A 14,966-nucleotide genomic window follows, 5' to 3' on the forward strand; every position below is an offset into this window, starting at 1 on the left:
ACACAAACCAAAGTCAGGTAAGTAACAGTAAGAAAAGTAGTGCAAACAATGTAGAATCACAATAGGATGCTATAGGTAGAAATGGGCCTAGGGGCAACACAAACCATATACTCCAAAAGTGGAATGCGAACCACGAATGGACCCCAGGACTATGGTAGGTTGTAGAGGGTCACTGGGACTATGAGAAAACAGTAAGGGTTTCCAAAATACCCCACCCCAAGACCCTGACAAGTATGAGTAAAGTTACCCTACTACTCCAGAAAGACAGTATAGTCGAGATAGGGGATTCTACAAGAACCACAACTGCTACCAAAGCACTGAAGACGGATTCCTGGACCTGAGGACCTGTAAAGGAAGGGGACCAAGTCCAAGAGTCACGCAAGTGTCCATGGGGGGGCAGGAGCCCACTAAACCCCGGATGAAGGTGCAAAAGGGCTGCCTCCGGGTGGAAGGAGCCAAAGATTGTGCAACAATGGAATGTGCCAGGAACTTCTCCTTTGGTCTGAAGATGCCCCACGGCATGCTGGAGGATGCAGGAGTATTTCCACACAGAAATACCGCAAACAAGCCTTGCTAGCTGCAAGAGTCATGGTTAAGGATTTTGGATGCTGCTGGGGCCCGGGAGGGACCAGGATATCGCCCCTTGGGGGAGGAGACAGAGGGGGTACTCAGCAACTCAGAGAGCCACCACAGGAGCAGGCAGCACCCGCAGAAGTACCAGAAGAGGCACTTAGAAGACCTGAGGACAGCAGTCGACTCAGAGTCACAAAGGAGGGTCCCACGATGTTGGAGTCCAACTCAGCGAGTTGGGAAATGCAGGACAGAGTGCTGGGGACCCAGGCTAGGCTGTGCACAAAGGAAGTCTTGGAAAAGTACACAGAAGCCGGAGCAGCTGCAGATCAAGCAGTACACAGGTTTGCTGTCTGGCATGGGGAGGCAAGGACTTACCTCCACCAAATTTGGACAGAAGGGCCACTGGCCTGTGGGAGACACTTGGACCCAGCTCCTGTTTTCCAGGGACCACGCTCGTCAGGATGAGAGGGGACCCAGAAGACCGGTGATGCAGAAGTTTGGTGCAGTTGGCAGAGGGAAGATTCCGTCGACCCACAGGAGATTTCTTCTTGGCTTCCAGTGCAGGGTGAAGGCAGACAGCCCTCAGAGTATGCACCACCAGGAAACAGTTGAAAAAGCCGGCAGGATGAGGCGCTACAATGTTGCTGGTAGTCGTCTTGCCACTTTGTTGCGGTTTTGCAGGAGTCCTGGAGCAGTCAGCAGTCGATCCTTGGCAGAAGTCGAAGAGGGAAGTGCAGAGGAACTCTGGTGAGCTCTTGCATTCATTATCTGAGGAATAGCCCAGAGGAGAGACTCTAAATAGCCCAGAAAGGAGAATTGGCTACTGAGAAAGGTAAGCACCTATCAGGAGGGGTCTCTGACGTCACCTGCTGGCACTGGCCACTCAGAGCTGTCTATTGTGCCCCAACACCCCGACCTGCCGAAGGCTGGAACCTCTCTATACGCGTCCCCTTAATAAAAAGAGAAAAGGTGACTTCCGAAAATGGCTCCCTCCAAAACACTAATGAGGCTGCCATTTTGGAATGTTGAAACAATATTAGCCTGTGCTTCCAGACAACACCCAATGGGGCAGTGTTGGGACATAGCACAATACCAAATTATAAAAAGGCACCAAAACAACTTTTAAATAACACAAATGGTGCACAAAAAAACATAAAAGAAAAAGAAAATTGGAAAACTTAATATAACATCAATAAACTAAATAAACCTAACATATATTATTAACATAACCTATCGCAACAATGTCTATCCAAATATGATATATATATATTTTTTTACAATATTACCAAATATTATAAAAGATATATACAATCTAAGCAGACATCTGCACATGTTCCAAACACCCTCTACTGTACATATAACATGAACACTACCTATCTCAAAAATAACTTAAAAAAGACACCAATGGTGAACAAATAATACATCTCTGGGGCTAAAACAACCTCTATTAGAAAGAGGCTATACAGAGTAATTCAATATTTGACAAAATGGAGTTAAATTAGGGCCCACATTTGGCAGCAGCAGCAGCTACAGTGGAGACCCCGGAAAGCAAGTTTAGCAGTACCCGGGTTCTGTGCTAGAGAACCGGGGATGCATGGAATTGTCCCCCCAATACCAGAATGGTATTGGGGGGACAATTCCATGATCCTAGACATGTTACATGGCCATGTTCGGAGTTACCATGGTGACGCTACATATAAGTATTGACCTATATGTAGTGCACGTGTGTAATGGTGTCCCCGCACTCACAAAGCCCGGGGAATTTGCCCTGAACAATGTGGGGGCACCTTGGCTAGTGCCAGGGTGCCCACACACTAAGTAACTTGGCACCTAACCCTCACCAAGTGAGGGTTAGACATATAGGTGACTTATAAGTTACTTATGTGTAGTGAAAAATGGCTGCAAAATAACGTGGACGTTATTTCACTCAGGCTGCAGTCGCAGTCCTGTGTAAGAATTGTCTGAGCTCCCTATGGGTGACAAAAGAAATGCTGCAGCCCATAGGGATCTCCTTGAACCCCAATACCCTGGGTACCTAGGTACCATATACAAGGGAATTATAAGGGTGTTCCAGTGTGCCAATGAGAATTGGTCAAATTAGTCACTAACCTGCAGTGACAATTTTAAAAGCAGAGAGAGAGCATAAACACTGAGGTTCTGGTTAGCAGAGCCTCAGTGATACAGTTAGGCACCACACAGGGAACACATACAGGGCATACATTATGAGCACTGGGGTCCTCCCTGGCAGGATCCCAGTGACACATAGGCAAAAACAAACATACATACAGTGAAAATGGGGGTAACATGCCAGGCAAGATGGTAGTTTCCTACACTTTCCATCATCCAAACTCATGAAAAATAAATATGAGCACCTAAATCAAGACCTCCGAACCAATAAATTCACGGGGGAATGCCTCATATGGCCTTTTGTGGTTCCCCAACCAGATGGATGAGATGTTTGCCTGCTACGTCAAGGGTAGGAAATCATTTATTTCTGTACCAATTTAGAAAAGTGGCCTGGGGGCGTTTTACAGTAAGTGTCAAATGGGTGCAATGTGCATATGTACCCACTTTCTGCACTCCTGAGGCACTTCAGTATTATAGAAGGGACCGCAGCTAATGATTTAGTCAGTGCTACATGTGTATGCTCACGTTCTTAAGGGGGTATTTCCTCATTTGCATGGTGTGTGTGTCTGTGTGTGGCACCTTACAAAAGAGGAAGTTCTTGGCACCCACACTGAATTATAGATGTGGGAGCAGAGGCAAAGAGACTGTATGAAGACACACTGATTGTGTGTCACGTTTATTAAAGCACTGCCCCAGGGCAGGTACAAGTTTGCAGCTGTGCAGTGTGCATAGTCTTAACTGTCATAGGGCACACTCTCCAGGTATGCACCTGGCACACCCATTTAACTATGTGTTGGGGTGGAAAAAGGGACAAAGCACCCCATGCATAATACAGTTTCTGATCTGAGGGCTGTCTATCTGTATCCACATGCATGTGACAGGAACTCTGCCTGAGCATCCTTGTATCCAAGACAAAGAAACTTAACAAAAACATCAAACCCATGGTTCTCTGCAGGGAGAAGGAATCACACAAAAAAATGCTGATCAGCGCCCGCTATAAATATGTCAGATTTTATTTGTTAGAAACTCTTAACCTCTGGATCCAACTGGAGAGATGTACTATTTTAACCTTCACAACATCCACTACTGACCACACAGGATATATGTGGAAACATAGTAGAAAAGGGGAATGGGAAAGAGAGAAAGAAAACAGAGACACTAGGTATCATAATTCTGCCTGTTCACTGGAACCAAGCGCCATTCGACTGAAGACATCCAAATAGGTTGAAAGTGTGCTTTGGTTGCTAGTGTTCTTGTTCAGAGAGGACCTAAATTGTCAATTTGGGCTGGACTTTTCCTGTTAGAGCAGGACCAAGGTTGATTTGTGTATAGCTGGGTCTCGTCAGGGGTGTCATGGTGGGCAACAAATACAATGGAATGTGATACGGCCTAAGTAAATATCAGTGGCTGGGATTAATTTAAGCATTCCACCTGTCGCTTTTTTTTTGTTCCCTGTGATGCCCTATGTCTGACAGGTATACCCAGACTGTTCCTACTGAACCAGGACCAAGTCTGTTTTGCATTGGTTGGTGTCTAACCGGAGGTGGCGTGGTAGGCAAAAAAACACTATGGACTTGAATGCAGCCACAGGTAAACAACCTGGGGCACCAGAAAGTTGCAACTTAATTACAATAGTAGAACTAGGATAACTTAGCGCTGTATATTTATGAAGTACAGTACTATGGCATATTGCTGTATTAAAGCATTGGAATTTTGAAAGCCTCATTAAAGACAATGGAGTAGGTCTGGACTTATTATGGCTGGTATGAGAACAGAGCTCCAACATTCCAATGTTTTTCTTCATGCTTCCTCCCTTTTAATTTAGAACATTTTACCCTTAGAGGGTGAAATGTTCTGATAGCTGTCTCTCCCTCATTATAGGCCCTCACTGCTTTGGTTCAGAGCTGAGATGTTGAGAGCTCCATTGAAGGCAATAGTTAGCTCCTAGATTATGATGGCTGGTATAAGCCTTCTGCTCTAACATTCCACTGTTTGCCTTTATATTTTCCAATTTTTAATTTAGAACATTCTTCTCTTAGTGGGTGAAATGTTCTAATAGCCCTTCTGCCTCAGGCTGTACCAGTTGTTAAAGGCTCTCTCCCTCGTTATAGGCCTGAGCGACATCAGGGTCTTTAACCGATATAGCCCTCAGCAGCAAGCTATAATGCTTAAAGACAGATGGTTTGGTCATTGTACCTATATACCAACTCAATTTTCTGTTTTAGGTGTACCTAAGATGCCCATTATTAAAGGTATTATCATGGGTTTACCTTAAGGAATTCTCCTTTTTTTAGTGAATCTGGATCCTGTCTTGTCCAGTTAGTTTTTATTATGAACTCCCTCTTATTGAGGTTGAGTCAGCCCTGGTAGTACCATCTTACCAGGACGGAATGAGGGGTGTCAGGCTTGTTACCTGTTTGCAGGAGTGAAATGGACACAACATAATTCCTTACTTCCCTGCAAACCAAACAGACCAATGATTGGCCACATCTAACCTACCAGGAGGAAGGAACGAAGCTTGACCAAGTCCAAAACCAGATTCGAACCTGATGATGTTGGGTAGGTATTTCAGCTTCTAAGAGAAATAAGAACACAGTTTAGTGCTTAGAATATTTGCAATGAGTTTTCTATCTCAAATAAAGTCACCATTTCCTGCATACCTAATGTCCCTTCTTTCTTTTTTTTTAAAAGACAGGTTCTTAGTAGACTGGAATTTGTTGTGTGCTAAATCTAGGAATCTAGAAAACAAACTTAAGGCTATTACAGAGCAATACACACAATATATGAATGTATATGAAGAGGTCAGTCATCTCCAAACATGCCTACCTTGTCTAGACTCAGCAAATAATAATAATAATAATAGAGGAGAGACAACTGTTCTTCTAACATGAATCAAATGTTCAAAACTCAAAATCAGCGTCCACATATTGGGGTATAAATGTTCATCGGTTCATCACCTTATAACCTTAAAGAAAATAATCTCCTCATGAAGTCAATGTATACCAGTTCATTAACTCCTCTTGAAAAATAACAATACGTAACTTAAATATGAATAACTTCCATGTTGTCAGTTTATATAGACCCTGTGCAAGAAAATAACATATCTCTCTTTTTCTCTCTGTAGGCAAACAAAAATGGTTGAATTCACCAGTCATTTCCACAATACTCCATCAGATAAGTATTTCCTTGAATATTTCATATTGTCTCAATTATTTATCAGCACGAAGGAATTGCCGCTTTATATTGTTCTTATCGTTTTTCTGTGTGTTTTTCGCAGGTATTCAGGAATTTCAGAGTTGCAGCAAAAGTAACACCCAACGAACCCGACACCAAGGATGATCCCGTTGTGATTCCAAGAAAAAGGACGCACATAGCTTGGTTGTTCTGGAACAGCTGATAGGAGGATCCCATGAAGCTCAGAATATGAACAAGTGACTGCGGGGGGAGGAAGGAATCACTGATGACAAGCAGTCATCATGGTGCAGTGCACAGCCATGAAGGCTAGGTGCTCCACCCTTAAAGGGACCACAAGCGGCACACCTGACAAGGTGGCCGATGATGAAGCATGCCACAACTGATTAGGGTCTTTTTCTGAAATAATTTGGTAAGGGCCAAATTTGGCTTTTTACAGTTGGCCATTACACGTCTATGTGTTTATTTTCATGACTGTGGAGGGTGTGCGTTAGCGTACCTCCACCTCTCCCTTTGTGTTACGTGTCTTTCTGTTTCTCCCTTTTAATCTACAACATTCTACCCTCAGTGGGTGCCTCTGACTATACAGGTAGTTAATAGCCCTCTCCCTCATTACGAGTCCTCACCTGCAGCTCGGGCCTATAACTTAGTTCAGGCACCTTTAACAATGGGAACAGGCTTCGGCAGCAGGCTGTGAGTCTATATGGTGTGCCGCTTGTGGTCCCTTTAAGGGTGGAGCACCTAGCCTTCATGGCTGCGCACTGCACCATGATGACTGCTTGTCATCAGTGATTCCTTCCTTCCCCCCGCAGTCACTTGTTCATATTCTGAGCTTCATGGGATCCTCCTATCAGCTGTTCCAGAACAACCAAACTATGTGCGTCCTTTTTCTTGGAATCACAACGGGATCATCCTTGGTGTCGGGTTCGTTGGTTGTTTCTTTTGCTGCAACTCTGAAATTCCTGAATACCTGCGAAAAACACACAGAAAAACGATAAGAACAATATAAAGCGGCAATTCCTTCGTGCTGATAAATAATTGAGACAATATGAAATATTCAAGGAAATACTTATCTGATGGAGTATTGTGGAAATGACTGGTGAATTCAACCATTTTTGTTTGCCTACAGAGAAAAAGAGAGATATGTTTGTTTTATTCACTTGTTTATTTCATCTTGTTTGTTTGAAAAGAAGGAGATGTGTAATAGTGAATTCAGATTTTAGAATCTTGTGAATGGAACGTTTTCTGTCGGCTTACGATCAGAAGCGTTTTGTTTGTTAGGAGCGTGTGTGAGTGCTCCAATAAAGGTTACTTCCTCAAGGACATCGTTGTTCTTGGTATCATTCATTACTACATTTTGGCGACGATTTATAAACCAGGAGCACTCACCACAGACTCGACGATTTTCACCATCTTCAGCACTTTGTAGATGGCAGACGGAGACGGTTTAGGAGTTTTCCTGCATTCCGGTGATGTTGGATTTCTAGGAGGATAGATCCTAAACTTTCAGGAACTGGAAGTAGTGAGGCAGAACATTTTTTGACTGAACTGCATACTATTTCTCTGAATTGGCAGTTGTTTGGCAGCAATCTTAGAGACAGTTTTGTTTGTATAAAAGATTAGTAAGAGAACAACGTCATTAATCGGCGGCCATCTTAGGTGAAGAGGGTTTATTTTTATTTTTTTTGCAATATCAAAGTGCATTTAAAGGCACATTATTGCAGTTTAAAAAAATAAAACAAGAAGAAAAACTCTCATTTTTATTTTCTATCCTTGACTATTCAGTCATAATGAATAACATTTGTGGTAATCCTCCTCCGCCATTTTTAAACTCTGCTAATGAGTCTACTATGAAATGGGAAAAATGGTTCAGACATTTTAAAAACTGCATGTTGGCAATTAATGGAGATTAATTTGAATCACACAGAAAAAAAGCGTTACTACTCAACTTAATTGGCTTGGAAGCTGAAGACATCTTTGAGCATTTACCTCCAGTTCTACCACCATGTGGCACAGACGCCAGAGATTATGACTGTTTTTCAGAAGCTGTAGATTGTGAGAAGGTAGCCTCTTTCTAGCCTTGTTACCCCCACTTTTGGCCTGTTTGTGAGTGTATGTCAGGGTGTTTGTCACTGTTTTCACTGTCTCACTGGGATCCTGATAGCCAGGCCTCAGTGCTCATAGTGAAAACACTATGTTTTCAGTATGGTTGTTATGTGTCACTGGGATCCTGCTGGTCAGGACCACAGTGCTCATAGGTTTGTGGCCTATATGTATGTGTCACTGGGACCCTGTCACACAGGGCCCCAGTGCTCATAGGTGTGCATGTATATGTTCCCTGTGTGGTGCCTAACTGTCTCACTGAGGCTCTGCTAACCAGAACCTCAGTGGTTATGCTCTCTCATTACTTTCAAATTGTCACTGACAGGCTAGTGACCATTTTTACCAATTTACATTGGCTTACTGGAACACCCTTATAATTCCCTAGTATATGGTACTGAGTTACCCAGGGTATTGGGGTTCCAGGAGATCCCTATGGGCTGCAGCATTTCTTTTGCCACCCATAGGGAGCTCTGACAATTCTTACACAGCCCTGCCACTGCAGCCTGAGTGAAATAACGTCCACGTTATTTCACAGCCATTTTACACTGCACTTAAGTAACTTATAAGTCACCTATATGTCTAACCTTTACCTGGTAAAGGTTAGGTGCAAAGTTACTTAGTGTGAGGGCACCCTGGCACTAGCCAAGGTGCCCCCACATTGTTCAGAGCCAATTCACTGAACTTTGTGAGTGCGGGGACACCATTACACGCGTGCACTACATATAGGTCACTACCTATATGTAGCTTCACCATGGTAACTCCGAATATGGCCATGTAACATGTCTATGATCATGGAATTGCCCCCTCTATGCCATCCTGGCATTGTTGGTACAATTCCATGATCCCAGTGGTCTGTAGCACAGACCCTGGTACTGCCAGACTGCCCTTCCTGGGGTTTCACTGCAGCTGCTGCTGCTGCCAACCCCTCAGACAGGCAGCTGCCCTCCTGGGGTCCAGCCAGGCCTGGCCCAGGATGGCAGAACAAAGAACTTCCTCTGAGAGAGGGTGTGACACCCTCTCCCTTTGGAAAATGGTGTGAAGGCAGGGGAGGAGTAGCCTCCCCCAGCCTCTGGAAATGCTTTGTTGGGCACAGATGTGCCCAATTCTGCATAAGCCAGTCTACACCGGTTCAGGGACCCCTTTGCCCCTGCTCTGGCGCGAAACTGGACAAAGGAAAGGGGAGTGACCACTCCCCTGACCTGCACCTCCCCTGGGAGGTGTCCAGAGCTCCTCCAGTGTGCTCCAGACCTCTGCCATCTTGGAAACAGAGGTGCTGCTGGCACACTGGACTGCTCTGAGTGGCCAGTGCCACCAGGTGACGTCAGAGACTCCTGCTGATAGGCTCCTTCAGGTGTTAGTAGCCTTTCCTCTCTCCTAGGTAGCCAAACCCTCTTTTCTGGCTATTTAGGGTCTCTGTCTCTGGGGAAACTTTAGATAACGAATGCAAGAGCTCATCCGAGTTCCTCTGCATCTCCCTCTTCACCTTCTGATAAGGAAACGACCGCTGACCGCGCTGGAAGCCTGCAAACCTGCAACATAGTAGCAAAGACGACTACTGCAACTCTGTAACGCTGATCCTGCCGCCTTCTCGACTGTTTTCCTGCTTGTGCATGCTGTGGGGGTAGCCTGCCTCCTCTCTGCACCAGAAGCTCCGAAGAAATCTCCCGTGGGTCGACGGAATCTTCCCCCTGCAACCGCAGGCACCAAAAAGCTGCATTACCGGTCCCTTGGGTCTCCTCTCAGCACGACGAGCGAGGTCCCTCGAATCCAGTGACGCTGTCCAAGTGACCCCCACAGTCCAGTGACTCTTCAGCCCAAGTTTGGTGGAGGTAAGTCCTTGCCTCACCTCGCTGGGCTGCATTGCTGGGAACCGCGACTTTGCAGCTACTCCGGCCCCTGTGCACTTCCGGCGGAAATCCTTTGTGCACAGCCAAGCCTGGGTCCACGGCACTCTAACCTGCATTGCACGACTTTCTAAGTTGGTCTCCGGCGACTCCTTTGTGCAACTTTGGCGAACACCGTTTCACGCATCCTCGTAGTGCCTGTTTCTGGCACTTCTCCGGGTGCTACCTGCTTCAGTGAGGGCTCTTTGTCTTGCTCGACGTCCCCTCTCTCTGCAGGTCCAATTTGCGACCTCCTGGTCCCTTCTGGGCCCCAGCAGCGTCCAAAAACGCCAAACGCACGATTTGCGTGTAGCAAGGCTTGTTGGCGTCCTTCCGGCGGGAAAACACTTCTGCACGACTTTCCAAGGCGAGAGGGATCCGTCCACCAAAGGGGAAGTCTCTAGCCCTTTTCGTTCCTGCAGAAACCTCAGCTTCTTCTGTCCAGTCGAAGCTTCTTTGCACCCGCAGCTGGCATTTCCTGGGCATCTGCCCATCTCCGACTTGCTTGTGACTTTTGGACTTGGTCCCCTTGTTCCACAGGTACCCTAGATTGGAAATCCACAGTTGTTGCATTGCTGGTTTGTGTCTTTCCTGCATTATTCCTCTAACACAACTCTTTTGTCCGTAGGGGAACTTTAGTGCACTTTGCACTCACTTTTCAGGGTCTTGGGGAGGGTTATTTTTCTAACTCTCACTATTTTCTAATAGTCCCAGCGACCCTCTACAAGGTCACATAGGTTTGGGGTCCATTCGTGGTTCGCATTCCACTTTTGGAGTATATGGTTTGTGTTGCCCCTATCCCTATGTTTCCCCATTGCATCCTATTGTAACTATACATTGTTTGCACTGTTTTCTAAGACTATACTGCATATTTTTGCTATTGTGTATATATATCTTGTGTATATTTCCTATCCTCTCACTGAGGGTACACTCTAAGATACTTTGGCATATTGTCATAAAAATAAAGTACCTTTATTTTTAGTATAACTGTGTATTGTGTTTTCTTATGATATTGTGCATATGACACTAAGTGGTACTGTAGTAGCTTCACACGTCTCCTAGTTCAGCCTAAGCTGCTCTGCTAAGCTACCATTATCTATCAGCCTAAGCTGCTAGACACCCTATACACTAATAAGGGATAACTGGGCCTGGTGCAAGGTGCAAGTACCCCTTGGTACTCACTACAAGCCAGTCCAGCCTCCTACATAGATAGGTTTAAAAAAAGGTTTTCAGAGGAACCACACATTGTTATGGAAAGGTATAAGTTTTTCACACGTCATCAACAACTTAATGAGTCAGTTGACTCATATATTTCTGCTTTACGAATTTTGGCTGCAGACTGTGAATTTGGAGAAACAGCGGATATTTATATTAGAGATCAGTTAATTATTTTCTGTTCGAATAAAAAGATTCAGGAGCAATTGCTTAGACAACGCAATCCCACTTTGAGAGAAGCAATTGACACGGCTAAGAGTGTTGAATGTACAATAAAATCTTTCAAAGCCATTAATGTGGATGACATTAACAAAGAAATTGCAGCTGTAGCTTTAAAATACCGAGAAATATGAGGCTAGTAACAAAGGAAAATTTTCTAAAGGAAAACAAGTCAGTATTAACAAACAAAGTTCAGGATACAATGTCAGTAAGACATTTTGTGATAAGTGTGGTTCCAAAACACATGCATCTCAATTCAAGTTTTGCCCAGCCAAAGGCAAAGAATGTTTCAAGTGCAAGAAGATTGGTCATTTTGGAAATGTTTGCAGATCGGTAGCCAACAGAAGAATATCTACGCTGGAGGAATCAAAGTTTGATAACGAGATGGAAGATCATTTCGTTCTCAGTCTTAAGGAAAAGGTTTCATGCATAAATAAGTCTGATACAGAAAAGACCAGGAAGGGTATTAACAGCACTGAAATTGACAAAGAACCCTATATTCCACCTGATTGTGAAATCGTCATTGATGGATTGAATGTCAAAGTTTTGGCAGATTCTGGATCACCATATACTATCTTGTCAGATCAGTTTTTTAATGAAAACTGGGGTGATAAAAAGTTAGAACCAAATGATGTCAAAGTATATGGTTTTGGGGGCAAAGAGATTGATATGCTTGGGTTCTTCGTAGCAGATATCAAATTTTTAAACAGGTCAATTATTGGAAAAGTATATGTTGCCATTGATGGGTTACATGTTATTGGTTGGCGTCATCAAAAGAAAATGGGAATGGTGCTCAATCCAAATGCCAAGAATCCAGTGTATCTGTCTGATAATATACAGTCTGTACAAGTTTTGAACACAAGTACAGATAAGTTGGAGTTGTTATTAGACAAATTAAAAAATTTGTTTAGCAAAGAGTTAGGTAAGGTGACAGGATTTTCACATCACATTCAACTTAAAAAAAATGCTGTTCCTATCAAACACAAATTAAGGCATGTTCCACTTTCGGTCAGTAAGGAGTTATCTGAGATGTTAGTCAGAATGTGTAAGGAGGATATTATTGAGCCTGTTGATGCTGCAGAATGGGTGTCCCCAATTGTTCTGGTGTGGAAAAAATCAGGAGATTTGCGTTTGTGTGCTGATTTAAGATCTGTGAACAAGCAAATTTTGGTGGATTGTTTTCCACTTCCACGCATTCAAGAGCTTTTCACAAAGTTAGAGGGTTCTAAATTTTTTACAAAGATTGATCTGAAGGCAGCATACCATCAAGTAGAGTTAACTCCCGAATCTCGTTGCATTACCACTTTTATTACTCCAGATGGTGCTTTTCAATATAAACGCATGCCTTTTGATTTGGCATCAGATGCTTCTGTTTTTCAAAAATTGATGCATTGTTTATTTAAGGATGTTGGGAACGTCATTGCTTTTCAGGATGATATTTTGATCTACACAGATACAAAAGAGGAACACTATACAAAGTTGGACAAGGTGATGTCAATCCTATGTGATAGGGGTATGACGATTCATTTCGACAAGTGTACATTGTTAACTAATGAAATAGACTATTTAGGTCATTCTATTTCAGGAAAAGGTATCACACCTATTAAAAATTCTCTACAGGTGATACAAAACATTGAGGAGCCCAGAAACAAAGACCAGGTTAATTCCTTTTTAGGTCTATGTGAGTACTATGCTAAATTTGTCAAAACTTTTAGCGATTTAGCTATGCCTTTACGTGTATTACTTAAGAAAAATGAAATATTTAGGTGGTCTAATGATCAGGTTGATGCTTTCAACAAGTTAAAGAAGTCTATTGTAAATTCGAAACCACTTTCTCCATATTCTGGTGATGCAGTAAATGTTATTACTGTGGATGCAAGTTCAACAGGATTAGGAGCAGTATTAACTCAAGTCAAAGGGAATGTTGAACAAACCATTGCTTTTGGTTCTAGGGCATTGTCTGAAGCTGAGTGTAGGTATTCAACTATTGAACGTGAGGCACTTGCCTGTGCGTGGTCTGTTGAACACTTTAAAATGTATATATGGGGGAAACATTTCAAATTGAGAACTGATCATAAACCACTGATTTCTTTATTATCTAAAAATGGTATGGGTAGAGCGTCTTCAAGACTCATACGTATTTTAGCAAAATTGTATGAATACAATTTTACAGTGTCTTATTTGCCAGGTACAAGGAATACCAGAGCGGATTGTTTATCGAGATTATCTGGCAGTAAGGAAATGTCTACAGATTCTGAAGTGATTGAAGAATGTGTTGTTGCAAGTGTGAAAGATGCAGTATTGTCGATTTCTGAAGTCATTTCAGAAAAAGAATGGGTTTCAGCATATGACAAAGATGAAGTTCTTGGAATTGTGAAGGGTTTTATCATAAAAGGTTGACCACTAGAGAAATCTTTAACAAAGGATTTACAAGTTTGCTGGAAAGTTAGAAATTAATTGTCCATAGAAAATGATTTGTTACTTAAGGGTGAATGTTTCGTACCTCCTACAGGAATAAGAAGAAAGTTGATTTCTATAGCTCATATTGGACATTTGGGACAATCTGGAACTATAAAAAAATTGAGAGATCAGTTTTGGTGGCCGTACATGGATTCAGAGGTAGTTGTTTTCATTAAGAATTGTTTGTTGTGTCAGGATTCTGATAAAGTTTTGAAGACACAGAAAACTGAGGTTAATGTCTTACCGTTTCCATAACAACCATGGAAGGATTTAGCTATGGATTTACTTGGTCCTTATGAAGGTATTAGTTTGGAAAAAGTATATATATTGGTTATTATTGATTATTTCTCCAAATGGGTTGAGTATAAGTGGATTGAGCGACCCAGTACTGATGAAGTAATTGAGTTTCTAAACGATTGTTTCAGAAAAGAAGGTTATCCTGATAGTATCACTACTGACAATGGTACACAGTTTACTTCTTCTAAATTACAAGATTTCTTGTCTAATTTAGGAGTTAAACATAAAAGAACTGCTTTATATGCACCCAATATGAACGGTTTAGTTGAAAGATTCAATAGAACTTTAGTAGAGGCAGTACAACTGGCTTTAAATGCTAAGATTAATGTTAAGGAACATGTTGCACAAATGATTTGGTCTTATCACTGTACACCTCATTCTTTAACTACATTTTCATCGTTTTTGATGTTGAAAGGAAGGAAACCAAGACTAGGTCTAAATCCATCTTGGTTGCAAAACAATGTACAGATTTATGATATGAATAGGATATACAATGAGGCCAAGATGAATGTTGAGTTTAAGAACAAAAATAATTGCAAGGAAAAAGAACACAGGAGTCTAAGTTTAAATGTTGATGATTGGGTTAAGATCAAGCTTCCCACACATGTCGGAAAGGGAGAATCAAAGTATTCAAAACCTTGGAAAGTTATTAGGGTTGGGAGGTCTTCAGCTATGTTGGTTCATGGTGGCATTGTTCCAGATTAGCACGTGTAAACTTTGAAGGCTGTCACAAATTAAGTCATCTATCTGATCCTGATTTTGGGTGTGAATCAGTCAAGGTTTATTCAAACAGTAGAACAGGTTATACCGACAATACTTTGTTGGGTCATCGTGAAGAATATAGTTCTTCAAATGTTAATATGAATGAGTTTGGTGTCAGGGCCAGCAGACATAAAA

Source organism: Pleurodeles waltl, chromosome 11 (genome assembly GCF_031143425.1).
Source record: "Pleurodeles waltl isolate 20211129_DDA chromosome 11, aPleWal1.hap1.20221129, whole genome shotgun sequence".
NCBI lineage: Eukaryota > Metazoa > Chordata > Amphibia > Caudata > Salamandridae > Pleurodeles > Pleurodeles waltl.